This window comes from Bacillus rossius, chromosome 16, assembly GCF_032445375.1.
Source record: "Bacillus rossius redtenbacheri isolate Brsri chromosome 16, Brsri_v3, whole genome shotgun sequence".
NCBI classification, from domain to species: Eukaryota; Metazoa; Arthropoda; class Insecta; order Phasmatodea; family Bacillidae; genus Bacillus; species Bacillus rossius.
Genome location: NC_086343.1, coordinates 20,368,088 through 20,385,693, shown reverse-complemented (window position 1 = coordinate 20,385,693; position 17,606 = coordinate 20,368,088). Strand labels below are relative to the sequence as shown.

The window sequence follows — 17,606 nt, the reverse complement described above, 5'->3', positions numbered from 1 at the left end:
AAAAAAAAAAAAAAAAAAAAGCTGTTTCGTGTGGATGGTTGTTCGGCTCGTAAACGTGACATATGCCCGGCACAGACGAGATTCTGCGAACAAGTTCGGTTGACCTTGAAGTCTGGGCCGTCGCGTCGCGCTGAAATACGGGGACCAGAACTCCCTCCCCCCCTCCCTCCCCCCTTCAGGATCTTCCAGTCCTTCGTATCGGCGACATTTGCATATCTTCTAACAGGTGCGAATTTCATTACCCAGCCCTTTTTTTTGTCAGCAAGTTTGAGTTTGATTCTTATTGCATGTCACCCCGAAAACCTGTTATAACTTTGAAGAAAAAGTTCAGTTCGCAGTATATGATTGGTCAACAAACTTGCGTTGATGTCATAAAATAAAGTGCTTATTTGCTAGGGTGCTAAAAAAAATTTAATGCCAAAACCAGTAAATTACAAATATCGTTGAATTAATGATGTAAAACTGACTACCACAACCGGTTTATTTTTCTTTGTGTTTTCTTAAGTTCTATCTATTGGATTCACATGATTTTTAGTAAACGATAACACGCATGATTGACGAAATACCTACCAGTGATGCACAAATTTAACCGCAATTTTGACTGAGTAGTACGATAGTTATTTTGTTCTTTTAACAACGGAAATTTCTTTCTTTTTTTTTGTGAGTCGCACACACTATTTGGCGTGGCACGAAATTATATAACTTCATGCGCTCCAAGAAGTTGTTACGCTTTGACGTGAATAAGCCATTGCTTGAGGAGGAATAATTGACTTCGACGAAATAGCGACCACTATAATTTGTTTGCATTTTCACCACTTGTTTCTAAATTTTTCTTAATAGAAGTAAAACCTTTGAGACGGACACACGTGTGTGTATAATTATAAAGATATTGAAAATATTTGCCTTGTGTAGGCAGAGATCACACGTAGGAAATTTATGAATAACATAACACAATTTATATTGGCAGTATTATTACAGTTGGTAGTAATCATTCCCAAAAATTAATTAACTGCTGAACGCCAATGCCTTCATAGTCTCGAATATTTTTAGCAGTCAGTAATTATAAACTTACGGTATTCCATTATATATTATTTTATATTATATTACACCATATCTGCAAAAGGATTCCAAATGAACTGAATTTCATAGTCTGAGAGTCAGAAAAATATTAGGAGTACTATTGCACGTAAAATGTTAATGAGTAAAAAAAAACATTATAAGGGTCATCAATATTCTAAAATTTGCAATGTAAAATTAGCAGTTAGCATAATTCTGCATTTAAAAAATTTTTAATACGCTAAAATTATGCATAGACGTATTATTTATTAATGAAGTGTCAATGTAAAAGACTAGTTGTGTCATTTTACACCAATGTTAGTGTAATTTGACACCTATTCGTGTTGGCGTATTTTTACAATATTGTGATCAAGTAAAAACACTATCAAAATTGTAAAAGTACATTTGATATAGTTAGGTTTATTTTCACTCCTTGGTGTAAAAAAAAATTGACATGTTCTTGTATGTGTAAATTTACGACGTGTGCCAGTTGATTTTACAGCATCATTTAGTAAATCTATTTATTTTTAAAAAAATGTGAGCGAGTCTTTCAGTAGGTACTCGCCAGTGATGTGTAAACATCTAACCTCGGTGACGAGCAAATTCATGTGTTCTCATGTTGCAAATAAACTTATAATATGAAACTCGGACACGAAATTTACCATATATACATTTTTTTGAATAATGCCGAGCGTTATAAATATATGAAAATTGTATTTTCAACTACAATTCTGGACCCGAATCACGCGTAGTTTCGGCACCCGCCGCTAGAATTCGCTGCCGGAGCAGCTACGTCGATTTGCAGAACGAAAGGTTAAACTATATAATCAAACGCCCCCGATGAAAGCGATACAAATACTTGAAAAAAAAATACTATCCTTCTGCTTTGAACCAAATTTTCGAAAAGTAAATTAATTAAAATACTACCCATTTTTTTAAATTCATTAAACAGGTGATACTACAACGTTTCCCTTTGTCTCCGTGAACTTTGGTTCGCGCCATCCGCCACAGATGGCAGCACAGTGGTTACACATTTCCGTTCCATTTACGAAATTACTCCTACCAAGTGGCGCACACCGAGAGCTAAGATGTTTGCACATAAAAAGGATAGTATTGTGTGCTGATTTTTGAAGTGACAATGTCTAATAAATCGATGAACGCCGGCTGCACGCACGAAAAAGTGTCCCGTTACGCACATTGTATCGTTACGTTGTGTCCCGTTACGCTCATTTTACGCTTGCGCCGCATCTATCTCTCTTCCACTCGATTGGAACAAACATCGATTTGACTTTTTCGAGGCACATTAAACTTGAAACACTCCCATTAGTTTCCTACTTTTCCTATCATCGTCCTATCCTTAACAGAACAACACAGATTGGAAGAAGTTAAATAGCAAACATGTATAAAAGTTATAGTTAAAATAATCTCTTCGTTAAAGTAATAAACAAATTTGAATTAATGAGTGCAAATAAAAGTAAATTTATCAATCAAATTGTAGATTTCATTTCACTCCTTTGTATCCATACAAAATAGTGATAATTCAATAAAAATGATTCAATTTTATTCATAAAAGTGGGCAATAATTTATCAATGTTTTGTTATGACGTTGTCACGTTAAACTATCTTCCGTAAACCGACTTTACAGACAACCAATTTTTAAGCCACTAACGGCTTTTAACCGATATTATATTTTAAGCTGATGTGACGTGTGATCGACAGGTAGCGTCTTGCACTCCGCATGAATGAGCCCAGGGGTTTCCCCTGTGTCTATTATGCAGGTTTTACACGGGCCCTAAGTAGCATAGTTTTAATGTATATATGTGGGATAGGGGAGTTTGTCGTGGTGCTAATCGCAGCCGTGACTGGCCAATTCCCGGGCAAAGCACACGATGCCTCCTGCAAACACACTGAACTTTTAATAATGTTCTCAGGCTTTCACGGCCACTGTCTGAAGTAGCTTGGCTTCTGGGTTTTAGCCGTGTCCTTGGTGAATAATTCAACGACGTTTCGGTCGACATTGTAGTCGCCATCATCAGGGGAGCAGTTACCTACTGTGGGTAACTGTAGGTAACTGCTCCCTGATGATGGCGACTGCAATGTCGACCGAAACGTCGGTGAATTATGTGCAATGGTTACCTACTGTAGGTAACTGCTCCCTGATGATGGCGACTGCAATATCGACCGAAACGTCGGTGAATTATTTGCCAAGGTTACCTACTGTAGTTAACTGCTCCCTGACGATGGCGACTGCAATGTCGACCGAAACCGTCGGTGCATTATTTAACCAAGGACACGGCTACAACCCAGAAACCTAGCTACTTCACACTTAACTTTTAGTTGTGTTAAAAAAAAAGGGGGGGGGGGGGAATCGCATGCAAATACACATTCCGTCCGTCACGTAACTGCGCAGTTGTAACGTTCTCGAGATTACGCGGGGTTGACCCTCGTGTGAGGTGGCGCGTGGGCGCAGGCCCCTCCCCCCCCCCCCTTTTCCTTCTCGTCGATCATCTCTGGAGAGCCTTCGTGTCACTGACCCCGAACCGATCGGTCCGCGAACACACGCGAACATACCCGAACACTCGGTAGCGGATACAGGAAGAAATTTTTTTTCCTTCGGAGCAAACACGTGTAAAGGGATGAAAAAAAAAAATAAGAAAAAAAAATATTTTAAAAGTTTTAGCGTGTATTTATAGAAATAGTGCATGCGCCTACAGTAGCTTTTAGATGACGCGAGTTATTACGCAGTTGAAATATTGCAGGTGTCGTAACAATCACCTTGGATCAGTCTAAATATTTTTTTCAACTTTTTGGGTATATATATATATATATATATATATATATATATTATATATCTATATATATAAAAATGAAACCCGTTTTCCTTGGTCACGGCATCACGCGTGAACGGCTGGACCGATTTCACTAATTTTTTTTTGTTGTGTTTGCTATGGTCAGGAGAAGGTTCTTATGAAAGAAAAAATTAAGAAAATTGTGCGGAAAATTAGAAAATTTAAGAATAATGAATTCCTATTTCCCTTGGTCACGCCATCACGCGTAAATGACTGAACCGATTTCACTAATTCTTTTTTTGTTGTGTTTGTTATTGTCACGAGAAGGTTCTTATGAAAGAAAAAATTTAACGGAAAATTAGAAAATTTAAGAATACTGAACCACCATATATAAAATTATTTCCAAACTAACCCAACACTTTGTACAATATAAATATTTTTTAAGTAACCTTATGACATTCAGCTTTAAGCGTTTACAGTTTCCAGTGCGGCTTGCATTTGCAATGTCAATAAATAAATCGCAAGGGCAGTCGCTAAGTGTATGTGGCATCAACCTAGAAAATCCATGTTTTTCACATGGCCAATTGTATGTCGCCTGTTCCGGTGTCTGAAAACCATCAACATTATTTATTTACGCGCCAGAACATAAAACTAAAAATATAGTTTATCAAAAAGCATTAGAGTAGAGAGAAGCAGTGAGGGGTACAGAGACTATTAGTTGATTTATAGAGCGCGCGTGGTATTGAGCTCATTGTTTACTTAAAAATGCCAAGTTGTTCAATAGCAATTTGTAAAAACATTAGTGGAATTATTGAATCCTATGGAATAAACACTATTTTGACAATATATATTTTGTTTTTTATTTAATTAAATTAGTAAGGTCCTTTTCAGTTATAGTGATACCAGGGAATTATGGATTCATTTTTATATGGAGGATATTATAGATTCCAGTTCAAATTGAATAGGTACTCATACCTAAGATAGGTCAGCTATACAAAATAAAGTAGTGCATCATTGCTACGCTAAGGCGGTACGAAGTTCGCCGGGTCAGCTAGTATTATATATATACACACACACCTGCAATATTTCAACCTCGTAATAAGCCGCGTCATCTAAAAGCTACTGTAGTCACATACACTATTTTTTTAAAATACACGTTAAAACTTTTAAAAGTTTATTTCTTACTTTTTTATCATCCCTTTCCACGTGTTTGCTCCGAAAGAAAAAAAATTATTCATGTATACGCTACCGATATATATACACACACACACAAACACACACACACACATACACACATACACTTTTAAACCTCTCTACACCCCTTGATTTCTTGCATCCGCAACTGCGATAATCGGAATAATAATTTATATATATACATTTCAACGATTTCAGAGTGTTTTAGAAGACGATGACGTAAAATAACCGACCTTTAATTTTACTTACGATCACCTGGACGTGTGAAAATCTAACCTGAAAAAAAAGAACGAATTTTTGCAAGAAATAATTAATTTTTGTAAGACATAGTATACCCTCGTTTAACTTTTTCAACAGCACTTACTCAGTGTCAACTTTGGCGTGCAATTTTTTTTAACACAAACTGTCATTAGCTAGTGTTAATCAGGGTTTTGTTTTGCTGGAATCTAGTGGGAAATTAAAAAAAAACTAGGACCTGGCAACACAACTGGTTTTTTTTCCCACACCAGGTGCAGGAAACTGCATGCTTTAATAAATCATATTAAATTTTAATATTTTTTTCAATTAAGAAAGCATCTCAAACACCCGAAGAATTCTTCGTAGTTCCGGAATATTGGATGGTCTAAAAAAAAAACCTTACTTCCTACTTCTCCGAATTTTCGACTATCGACTTCCCGTTTAACCTTCTCGAGTTCTGTGTTCCGTTGTAAACAGGCAAATATGCGCGTGTACTGTGGACCAAAGGACGTTTTGAAGGTTTCGTTAATGACACGAGATTATTTATGTTTAGAGACCGGAAAATTTCGCAAATTCATTTCGCGATAGGCTAAAATACAAATAGTTATACCTCAGTGATGCCTCTGCCATTGGTTCACAACTCACCTGGATCACTCTGAGCCAATGAGAAACACCCAACTTAAGGCTTTATCGAATCACAGGCTGCTACGTTGGGACGTCTCACAAGACAGCAGCCAATGAGTGGGTGGCGTTTGACCGAGTGTACGTAGAACTATGGAGTTCATCCTACAGGTCATTGAACCCGCGAATTTTTCCGGTCCCTATTTATGTTGAGTTCTGAACTCTAGAATTTACGAACATAAGGATACATGTACGAAGATCCTTGGATCATTTACAGCCAGCGTTCTTCGTAGATGTAAGGCGAAAAATTTACAACTTGTGATCCGATCTTCTGGTTCACGTAGTTCAATATCGCTGGCTGCATCTCCAAGGTCAAAGGTTCGATCACCGAAACCAGGAATATTTTCGCGAGTGTGGGTGAAATATTGTGGTTGACGTCAGTGACTGCACTGTAAGTTTTTTTTTTAAACGGAACAGAAATATTCATGTTAAGTTACATATATATGTAAATCTGTACATGTATATGAAAACAACTGCATCACTAAAAAAATTGTGTTCGCAGTAATACTGGGTTCGGATTCTTACCCGGGCATTTATTCTTTTTGTGTTGTCCCAGTACCTCCAAGATTTAAAGTTACGTATTTGTAAACCGTTCCCTGAATAGCTTTCCAGTATTAACTGAGCACGTAAATAAGCATAATGATAGAAAATAAAGGTAATTTGTTTTATATTCGATTTTATTTTACATGTTAAAAATAAATTATGCTTGAATGAAACAAATCGAAATATATACGAATGAGCAAATTTTCGTAAGAAATATTCAGAATTATCTGTAAAAAACGAATTTAGAAATGTCAGTAATAATAACCATACCTATGAGTTGTACAAAGTTACAGTATATTTGGTGTATTTTTACGAACTATATCTTGGCAACTGATTTCTGTGTGGGGTGGTTTTTCTCAGAGTACTTTCGATTTCTCCACGGCTAATACGTTTCGTTTCACATGGTCTATCTTGCGGTTCCGCCTTTCGTTCGTCTCCGAAGGACCTCGATGTCACCGGTATACCGAGTCCTGTTCAGTTCCATTCTTCTCGGCGAACAGTGAAGTAGTTTTCAAAAATCTGTATACAGACGTCACTTAGGAAGCTATTGTCTCTTTTGTTGACTAAACCACCCACAACGAACTAAATTTAGACTCTACAACCCATTAAGTTTTGATCCAAATAATTGAAACTGCAGCAAGCAAGATTTACATACATACATTCCCTGCTCGTGGCAATGATTTTACTTTTCAATATTCACATGATATCGAGTTTTAGATATATTTTTGTTTGAATATTTAAATATTTATGGAGGCAAATTTTTTTGAAGGCTTTTTATAGAAAATAATTTGCCAAAATATTTTATATTTTGTGTATTTTCTAACTCATTTATGAGCTGGACTCACAAACAAATGCTATTAACTCGGTGTTCACAATAATTTGGTACACTTGCTTTTTCGGGCATGTGTTTTAAACGCAGGTAATTTCCAGAATATCTCTTGTGCCGATACACGCAACATCTTGTGTGTTTCGTGATTGGTGGGATTTCTCCCATATACGTGTCAGCTGCCAGCACACGAACCACAGCAATTTTGTGCAGACGGAAAGAGTCCGTCTGAATGACCGAGCCAAATAAGGCAATGGCTTCTCTTGCAGACGGCTGCAAATTACAAGCAAGAAACCGCTGGTAAGGCCATGCCGCCATGCCTTATAGCAGTCTGATTTTCCTGCGCAAAATACCTGCCCCATATCATTAGTTTTATTTATTACATAACTATGTATTGTACACTATACTCTGGAATATTTGTAGCAACAAGAACATGATTTTGCGAATAAGTTTGCGTTGAAATGTTTTGTAATACTATAAAAAAATAAATTGTCGGTATTGAGCGGTTATCTGTAGTAGGTACTGTCATTTGCAGAGAAAATTTGTTTTCCTTTATTTTTGAGTACAATGTTTTATTTTGTTTGTTTACAGGTCTTCTTGGACTAGAGTCTGCAACGAACATTACCATTCCCCCCTCCCCCATACTTCCATATCGAAAAGATCTTCAAGAATTGAAGGTGCAAGATTCTAAGGTTAGTGAATATTTAAGTTCCCTTGATAATGGTGATTGTAGGTAAAGTCTTGTAAAAATCTACGGCACGAGATGATGTTCACTGATAATCAAAATTATCACAAAGGCAAGAAAACCTATTTTTTTCGGACTGTATGCACTTGAAGAGCCGATAATGCAACGAATTTCACACTCAGCTTTCATAAGGTCTGTTTTTAAATATTAAAAAAATATTTATCTTAACTTGAAATGGTAGTGAATGTGATCCTTCATTTGTGAGAAACTTTAGGTACGAGTATGTGTGTGGTTGGCCTATACGTGTGTATGGTTAAATAATAAAATAATACCAGTGGTACCCATTCCAAAACTGTCACTCACAAAACATCACGTGTTTGTTAACGAACAGTAAATATGTTTTCAAAAACTGTATACAGAACAACAGTGGCAAAAGGATACTTAGGTCATTGGTGCTACTTTAGAGAGAACTGTCAAATTTAAAACAGTTTACATGACACAGAATATAGTAACATGTCCATGTGATTTATTTAGCTTTTTTTTTGCGGAGACACTTCTACTAGAATTAGTTAAAATAGCGTATTTTTCGCTTAGTCCGAAAACAAAATAAAATTTATGTTCGCTATATTTTCCAGGTTTGCTGCTTGTCTGAATTTGCTGTTCTTTTTAAAACTGTATCGCCGTTGTTAGCCCACTTAGTTCGTCTGTGTGGTTGTTTTTCCATGCCTGAATTTCTTCCACGGCATATGTTGATATTTAAAGTTTGAATGTGTTCGTCTGTGCTATTGTCATTGTGTTGGCGATAATACCTGTTTAGTTTCATCGTTGGGATCCATATGTTCGACATCAGCTGATTTAGGCGTGTTTATGTTTCAATTTTTATTTCTTATTTTTAATTATTTTCCATGACAAACAGTGCGTCTGTTCAGAGAATTGAATTAAATTAAAATTTCAAATGCATAGACATTTAAATAAGTGAAAATTTTATTTTTGTTCATACGTTACTATTCATAGTTTGAATTATGTTCACACGGCTATGGACAAAGCTCGAATGAGTAGCACTAAACCTAGCTTCATCTTTGTGTGAAATAGTTTAAATTCGTTTCGAATTGATCATGGCCAGAAATCCCTGTGTGGGGGGGGGGGGGAAATTGTGTTCTCACGTGTTTGTGAAGTGATAAAACTTTAAAACATTACAAACAGGGACTTCTATGTTAAAATTTTTATTGAAAAAAAGTTTTATCGAGATTACTGTCTTTTTACGTTACAATAACAAAGCGAAATAAATACTAGAGCAGGATTATTAGTCAGGTACAAAGGTAGAGAAAAATCTGTTTTGTGAAAAATAAAATAGATTTACAAAAATAAAGTATAGCCAACGATAATAGCTCGTATGAGAGGTGTGTTACGATGTCTGAGTTTTCAAGACTGAAATCAGTCAATTAAAAATAACTGACTCCACTCAAAAACATAAATTAGTTGGTATATTACTGTTCACAAATCTCAAGACCGATCTGATGCAAAGAACCCTCACAGCAACGGTACAGTTCTGGCAGACAATTTGCACGTTTTAAACAGTGTTTAATATTCGTCACGTACATAAACAATGAGTTCAGAGAATAATTCTGCGTTGCCGGAGTTTGAATTGTGAACTCTCTGCTACACTGCAAACGTGCAAACCAATTATGTTTTGTATATGGAACAAAATGTTAATGTAAGCTTACAGATATGTGTAAATTTTGTATATTTACACGGAAAAAAAAGTATCACTACAAAATAGTGGGTTCAGATTCTTATCGTGAGCATTATTCCTTTCTGTTTTTTCCGGTGCCTACAATAGTGAAAGCTCCAATAGTACATCGCTTTCCAGTATTAACTGCGCACATTTATAAGTACATATATTAAAAAAAATAAAGTCAAATTGTTGGATATTCGAGTATCTTTTCCATGGTTAAAAAAATATATATATGATTGAATTAACATCACTTAAAATATAAAATTATGCGCTAATTTTCGTTAAGATTTACTCTATATTTTCGAAAAACGTATTTCGTGTGTGCAAAAATAACCATAGCCATGTGTTGTACAAAGTTACAATAACTTCATTGTGGTACACGCCCGGCGGACGATTAAAAAATTCGAGGTGCTCCCAGCTCAGCTATAATCCTGCGTCATGTGACATGTCTTTAATTCCGACAGTTCTCGGGAGTAGTACCAACCGTCTACGCATCTTATTGCCGCTGTTGTTCTGTCAAACAGTGTTTGTAAACAACATCACGAGGTTGTCAGCGTTTCGTGAACAAACATCAAGTGGGTCAGGGCCGGATTTAGAGGTCTGGAGGCCTCGGGGCAACAGAGGAGCGGAGGCCCCCTGGCCCCAAATTATTATCCAAATAAAATGAACAATTTTTTTCAGTCAAGTTTTCCAATAAATTATTTAGTGTGAAATCAAGTAGATTCTCATAGTATTTTAAAAAAAAAAAAACATACATAAATATAATCGGAGACAAGAATTATATTTAGTTAAATTTTTGTGTTAATGAATATTTCTGTTAATATTTAACAATAATATAATCATGTATGTAGGTACAAAGTACTGTAGGTAAAGGTAAAACAGTGAAAAAAAGAACATCAAAGGAAAATATGTTTACTAGTGTTTACTTGTCGGAATTTGAAAGATTTTTTTTCCGAAGTCTCTATTGTGGGGGCCCTCCGTTTGTGGAGGCCCCGGGGCTTTCGCCCCGGTTGCCCTCCCCTAAATCCGGCCCTGAAGTGGGTTCTTTGCAAGTAAAAGTTGTTGAAAATGGGTTATTCTGGTGCTACTGGTTGCACGTCACGGACCAAAGTTATAAACCGCAGCTACAGTTTCAAGTGGCAGGAAAGAGATCTTCGTCTCACACGTCATGTAGATTCTTCAGGTTTTCTTTTCCGTCATTTCTTTTTACTACTCGATTTCTTGTTCTGCCACAAATATTTTCAACGGATGTTCACTCGGTGTAATAACCAGGAAGTGAAAACTTCTGCGCCGTTTCACACGCGTGATATTACACTAAGTGTAAATATTTGTACCAGAACAAAAAAAAAATGCGAGGGAGATATCGAGTTTAAAATTTTTGAAAATATCCTTCAAATATATGTAATTACAAAAAAAATTAACATTCCGTTGGAATGTAAAACAGCCTGACTTTTTTTGTTTGTTTGTTGATTTGAAGGAAGGGAAATGACGTAGGGCCATGCAGATTTCGCGAAAAGATTCCGAGACTAGCTAAACGTTAAAACACTGTAGAATTATCTGTGTTTCGTGATTGGGTGAGTTTATTTGGCATGCATGTCGATTTTTACAACACCAATCATAGAAATCCAGCGGGGAAGCAAACGCGTCCTGAGAGGCTCGGTCAAACAAGGCAACGACTTCTCTCTCGCAGACGGCCGCAAATCAAAAAGATGAAACCGCTGATGCGGGTGTACCTTGTTGCAGTCTAACAGGCGTTCAGGTTTATTCGCAAAAAATGCCTTCCCCTAGAAATGTAGGCACCTGAACTTTCGCGGTTTCGATGACCTTCAGGATAGTCTACACAGTCCTATGTACACTCGGGCAAATAACGCCAGTTCGTTGGCTGCTGACTTGTGAGTCGTCTCAACTGGTTCGCCCGTGATTCGTCACTTCTTTTGTTGAGGGTTTCTCATTGGTCCAGAGTAGCCCAGACGAACAGTAAGCCAATATAAAAATCAGCTTAAAGGTATATGTGTATGAATTTCAAACTATCGCGAAATGAATCTGCGAATTTTTCCGGTCTCTAGCAATGAGTAGAGACCGGAAAAATTCGCGGATTCATTTCGTGACGGACTAGAATCCGAAAAACGTTTGCCTTTTTACTGCATCGGTGATTGGGCCACAGTTTATCTGAATGACACTTGGCCAATTAAGAACCTTAAACATAATAAGTATCGAATCACTAGCGTCCCAGTTAACAGGTGTCACGAGTCAGTAGCCAATGAGCTGGTGTAATTTTCCCGCGTGCATAGAGGATCATGGAGCATATCCTGCAGGTCATTGAACTCGCGAATTTTTCCGGTCGCTAGCCAATGAGCTTGTGTTGTGTGCACGGCGTCCAGGTTGGGGTGGCACGCAGCGTAGAGCCGCAGAGGCGCTAGCCAATGCGGGCGCCAGCCCTGTGGGCTCGCGGGGGATCAAGACTGTCTGGATGTCTGGCGCGTATGGTAGACCACGTCCTCGCCTGCCATCAGCATCCGTGAGTTACTGCGTCTCCGCCCATCCGCCTCTCCCCCCTCCCCCTCCACTCCCCCCAAGTAACCACACACACGCATGCACACGCGTGTTATTGCCGACGGGGGAAAGTTCCCCGCCCCCTCCCACCACCACCACTACCTTACCGCAACAGGCTCCTAATCAGCAGTTGTAAATCACGCGGAGGCTTCGCCCCGTCTTTCGCGCCCGAGTGACCCGAGTGATATACGGGCGTCTGCATCTCTCCCTTTGCTAAGGGGTTTGGGGGGGGGGGGGGGAGAGACTCTCCTCACGTTGTTTGGTGTACGCACGAGCAAAAAAAAAAAATTGAAATGAAAAGTTCGTGTTTGATAGTTCCTTCCCTTCCCGCTGCAATCTGCGGCGGCAAAGAGATCTTCAATGATGAACTTTCCTAGAAACAAGAGGGACAGAGATATAATGTTTTACAGAGGGAGAGAGAGAGCAAGATAAAGAGATAAATAAACACGTAAAATTGAAATATAATGACCGAGAGTTGATGCGTCGAGAGATTATAAATATGCTAGGTAGATGATGTGTTCGAGAGAATTATGTGTAAGAGATGCGATGTGTTAGAGAGAAATGATTTGTTGGAGATATGATCGAGATTTGATGTTTTCGTGGGTGTGATGATGTGTTCGAGAGATGGTGTGTATGAGAGATGATGTGTTCAAGAGTGTATTTTTTTCTCTCGAGAGATTATAAATGTTCGAGATATTATTTGGTCGAGAGATGTGTCGAGATGAAGAAAAAAAATGAAATAAGGAACAAGAGACAGGGAGAGGCTTAGGTTAATTATTTCAAAGTCACGATCGCTGCTGTGATAAGATTTAAGAACGAACGAGAGGTCGTGCAGTGTTGGGGTAAGCTACCTCGTGGCATAGAGTATTGACGCAGGTTTGATGTAACCCGTGAACAGCGCCCAATGAACATCGCCCAATGAGCGTACCATATTCAAACTTTAGTTACTCCTAACGTTTTGACGTGACAACGTCTAATAAATCGATGAACGCCGGCTGCACGCACGAAAAAGGATGACTCATTGTCCCGTTACGCTCATTGTACGCTTGCGCCGCATCTATCTCTCTTCCACTCGATTGGAACAACCATCGATTTGACTTTTTCGAGGCAAATTAAACTTGAAACACTCCCATTCGTTTCCTACTTTTCTTATCATCGTCCTATCCTTAACAGAATAACACAGATTGGAAGAAGTTAAATAGCAAACATGTATAAAAGTTATAGTTAAAATAATCTCTTCGTTAAAGTAATAAACATATTTGAATTAATAAGTGCAAATAAAATTAAATTTATCAATTATATTGTAGATTTCATTTCACTCCTTTGTATCCATACAAAATAGTGATAATTCAATAAAAATGATTCAATTTTATTCATAAAAGTATGCGATAATTTCATCAATGTTTTGTTATGACGTTGTCACGTTAAACTATCGTCCGTAAACCGACAGACAACCAATTTTTTATTTGAGATTTGGTTGGTTTCAAATCGGATGCATTCGTGTAACGCAATGGTAAAACTTTGATACGGTTGATACTAAATATTTTAGAAATAGATTAAAGGAGTTTTATGGTTGAAATAACTTGCTATTTCAAATAAATATAATATTGAAAATAGTTTTAACGTAATATTCAAAGAATAAATAATTTCACCAATACTGGTTTTGTGAATTAACATAAAAAATATATATATTAACCAAGCAAAGTATCACAGTTATTTGCAAGTTATATTCCTTTTGTTAGCTATATTCATTTAAGTTTAAAATAAGTCACACACCAAGTTGAAAACAACATAGCAAAATCGTATTTTGAATTCAAGCGAGTTTCGTTAGATGCAGAACATGAAGGGGAAAAAAAAAAGAATTTATGAATCACTCCATTTCTGTGCGATGGTTATCGTCAAAAAAATCTGCCGATCGTAACACGTGTTCGTGTGCTACGGATGACAGACAGGCCAGTCAATAAGAGGCAAAGTAAGCACTTTTTACCTGCAGACCTGAAAACTTGAAATAAGGGTAATTCGAGGACGCTGAATCGAATGGTGTTAATTTTTTTTGAAATCGGACGTGAATTTTTTGGAGAAAAGGGTTAAAAATTGGTTTGACTCAGTTTTTCTCAGAACCTAGGCGTTTAAGCGAAAAAAGTTTCAAACAAAAGTTGTGGAGAATCAAATAATACATTAAAATGTTTCCCAGGTCTATCTTCTTATTTGTAAACATGAGCGATAAATATTGGAGAGAAAGTGGTAAAGCGTAATTGTAAAAGTGGGGCTAAACAGTGCGCGCGCGTTCCGCGTTGACAGGCCTCCGGGGTGACGAGGTGAGTGAGGTGAGTCATTTCTGTCACCACCTGCCGTCGCAGGTCGCGTGACTTCACACCACGGAATCAGGGCTGCCAGATGGTATAATTGGATACAAAATGTGTATAATATGGGTATCCCATGTATCCTGTTTGTATAGCCCATGTCTCTGTATAACTGCGTAGAGACCTGCAAAATTCGCGGATTTCTTTCGGTGATAGGCTAGAATTCAAACACATATACCTCTTAGATGATTTTGCTATTGGCTTACTGTTCATCTGGACGAATCTCAACCAGTTATAAACCCTCAACAAAAAGAAGGATCGAATCACAGACAAACCAGCTGAGACGACTTACAAGTCGGCAGCCATTGAACTTGCGTTATTTGCCCGAGTGTACAGGGGAATGTGCAGTCTATCCTGAAGGCCATCGAAACCGCTAATTTTGCAGGTCTCTAATAATTGGATACAATGAGAATGGTCATATAATGTCTATAATTATTGTAACAATTCTTAATTTTCATTTTCATTCTTAACTCGTGATGCACCTAATATATAGGGGAGAGTAGGGTATAACGGGGTACTTAGTATAAATCGCTTAAATTTATTGTTTTAATATTGCGGTATATGTATGAAACCATTAGCATGCGTAGATTATAATGTGAGTTTAATTCTGCAACTAGTACCGTGTCTTCTGAAATATTATTATTGCAGAGATTTTTCATTATTTGAATGTATGCACACTACCCTGTTTTACCCAACTGGTTGGGTAAAACGGGGTACAGAAAGCAGATTTTTAAATGATTAAATATGTGCATTATAAAAAATTCTGAACAACATGTAGTGTGACAAATAAATACAATTGTCAGTAAAAATATGAGAATTAAGAAAAAAAATTCATTTATAAGCCTTCACCTTACATGTTCCTCTATATTTGCAGTAAAACTTCACAAAAACATTGGATTGCGGAAAATCACAAACATTGTTTGAACAACAATAACACATCACTGTTAGTTTTGAGGAAGTGGTTAGTCTAATAGCATAATCTAATTATGTATAATACAACCTTGCATATGCGGTTAACCCAAATATCTGACAAAACATATGATTGTTTAATTAGCCTAATATGGCTTAGTAGGCCCGTCAGAACACAAAATAAGGCCAGAGTCTATATTCCAAACTGGCAGAAATCACATTCACATGGCCTACAGTCATCTGTGTCTATACCAGCACATCCTTCATGGCTCCAAGAATGACACTTTAAGCATTGCACCCAACTTTCGGCTGATTTTGAAGTGGAGAACTGTTCAGCGCAATACATGCAAGGAACGTCATCATCATCAGACACACGCAAAGTTACTGTTGGTATGGATTTGTTGCTGTCTTCTTTATTCATATGTTTTTTAGAACTGTTTTGAGATTTAGACACACCAGCATTTTTCCTTTTTAAAGATTTTGGTGAAGCTGACTGAATAATAATTAGTTCGTTCTTATATGGCGAGTCGGTCAGCACAGCTGCCTTGCCACTTCGTCGTCCTCTTCCTTCTGCAGGAATTCTTTTGGCATGGGGAATCGGCATCACTGTAGTCGGTGGATTGTGAAGCTACTGTTTGATGAAGCACTTCGATTGTTTTTATAAGATAGGCCTAAACGAGATTCAGTTGGTGAAGATACCAAACCAGATGTCCCAGGAATATTACCAACACTGTCATTTCCACTCGGTTCTGAAGGCCTGGAGTTAGCTCGGTCAGTTGTTGCAGCAGTCAGTGGAATATCACCGACAGTGTCATTTCCACTCGGTTCTGAAGGCCTGGAGTTAGCTCGGTCAGTTGTTGCAGCAGTCAATGGAATATCACCAACAGTGTCATTTACTCTCGTTTCTGAAGGCCTGGAGTTAGCTCGGTCAGTAGTTGTCTTTTGGGTGACTGTATAAATGTACTGTAGGTAACTCTGTATAACATTTAGTGTGCATAAAAATACTATTTTTAATTTTAAAAGTCATTTGCACAATTGATCGAAAAGATGGTTAAAACAGGAAACTGATTGGGCAGACGGGGTACTACCCCGTTTTACCCATTACCTGTGTACCCTGTTTTACCCTACATGCAGGTTCTCAAGCAAAAACGAAAACAGAAAATCTTAACACCCGTCAATTTCATCGGTTACTATGGCACAACATAGCAAATATAATACTTTACTTGAATACAACTTACCATAAAATATATCTGCAACCACTGATTAAATATTGTATAGCCAATACACGCTAAACATTTTAGTGAAACATCATAAATTTGTAATTTCCATTATTACGCACGAAAGAATATTGTGCGACACTTCATACTACCTCACTCTAGTGACGACGTGTAGAGGAGTAACTTACCAAACGTACACACAGATAGCAGCACGTGTACGGAAAATAACAGTGGTACCCCGTTCTACCCAACTACCCTGTTTTACCCAACTCTCCCCTATATATTGTCTATGTGTGTAAATGTGGGTGCATGACATGACTTTTCGCAAATATAAAATTTTCATTGCTTCTCTAGATTCAAATTTTACCGCCAAAGAAATAAATTTTTCCCGTCAGGCAAGACTGGGGACTTAAAATTGATAGAAATCAACAGATATTGAATATTTAATCTTCTACCAATTTATCGTGTCACAGCAATGGAAAATTAATAACTATAAGTGCTTGTTGCAAACTATTTTTTCAACGGTTTTGGTTGTTCGTATGATGATATCCGATTTTGTATAATTTCAGAGACCAAGCGGTATAATATAGGTTGGCTCTATTGGCAGCCCTGGACAGAACGCCCTGGAGGCTGGTCGGACGAAAGCAGGGAGTGGCTTTGTCTTACAGTTTGCCGCCAGGACTTAAATATATATATATATATATATATATATATATATATATATATAACTTGCCGACTTAATAAATACTGCAGCGAATTACAGGATTGTTAAAAATTGATATGGTTTAAGTTAACCTAAAAATTTAGTAACACAATAA

At 37.4% G+C, this 17,606-nt stretch overlaps 1 protein-coding gene across 3 annotated transcripts in view; it reads left to right on the top strand.

The window, feature by feature from the left end:
- Positions 1-17,606, top strand: part of LOC134540206 (uncharacterized) — a 316,176-nt gene that overhangs the window by 96,810 nt on the left and 201,760 nt on the right. For all 3 annotated transcript variants that reach the window (XM_063382792.1, XM_063382791.1, XM_063382789.1), the window contains exon 2: positions 7,918-8,018. The gene's annotated coding sequence lies outside the window, so the exon portion shown is untranslated. The remainder of the gene's footprint in view (positions 1-7,917; positions 8,019-17,606) is intronic.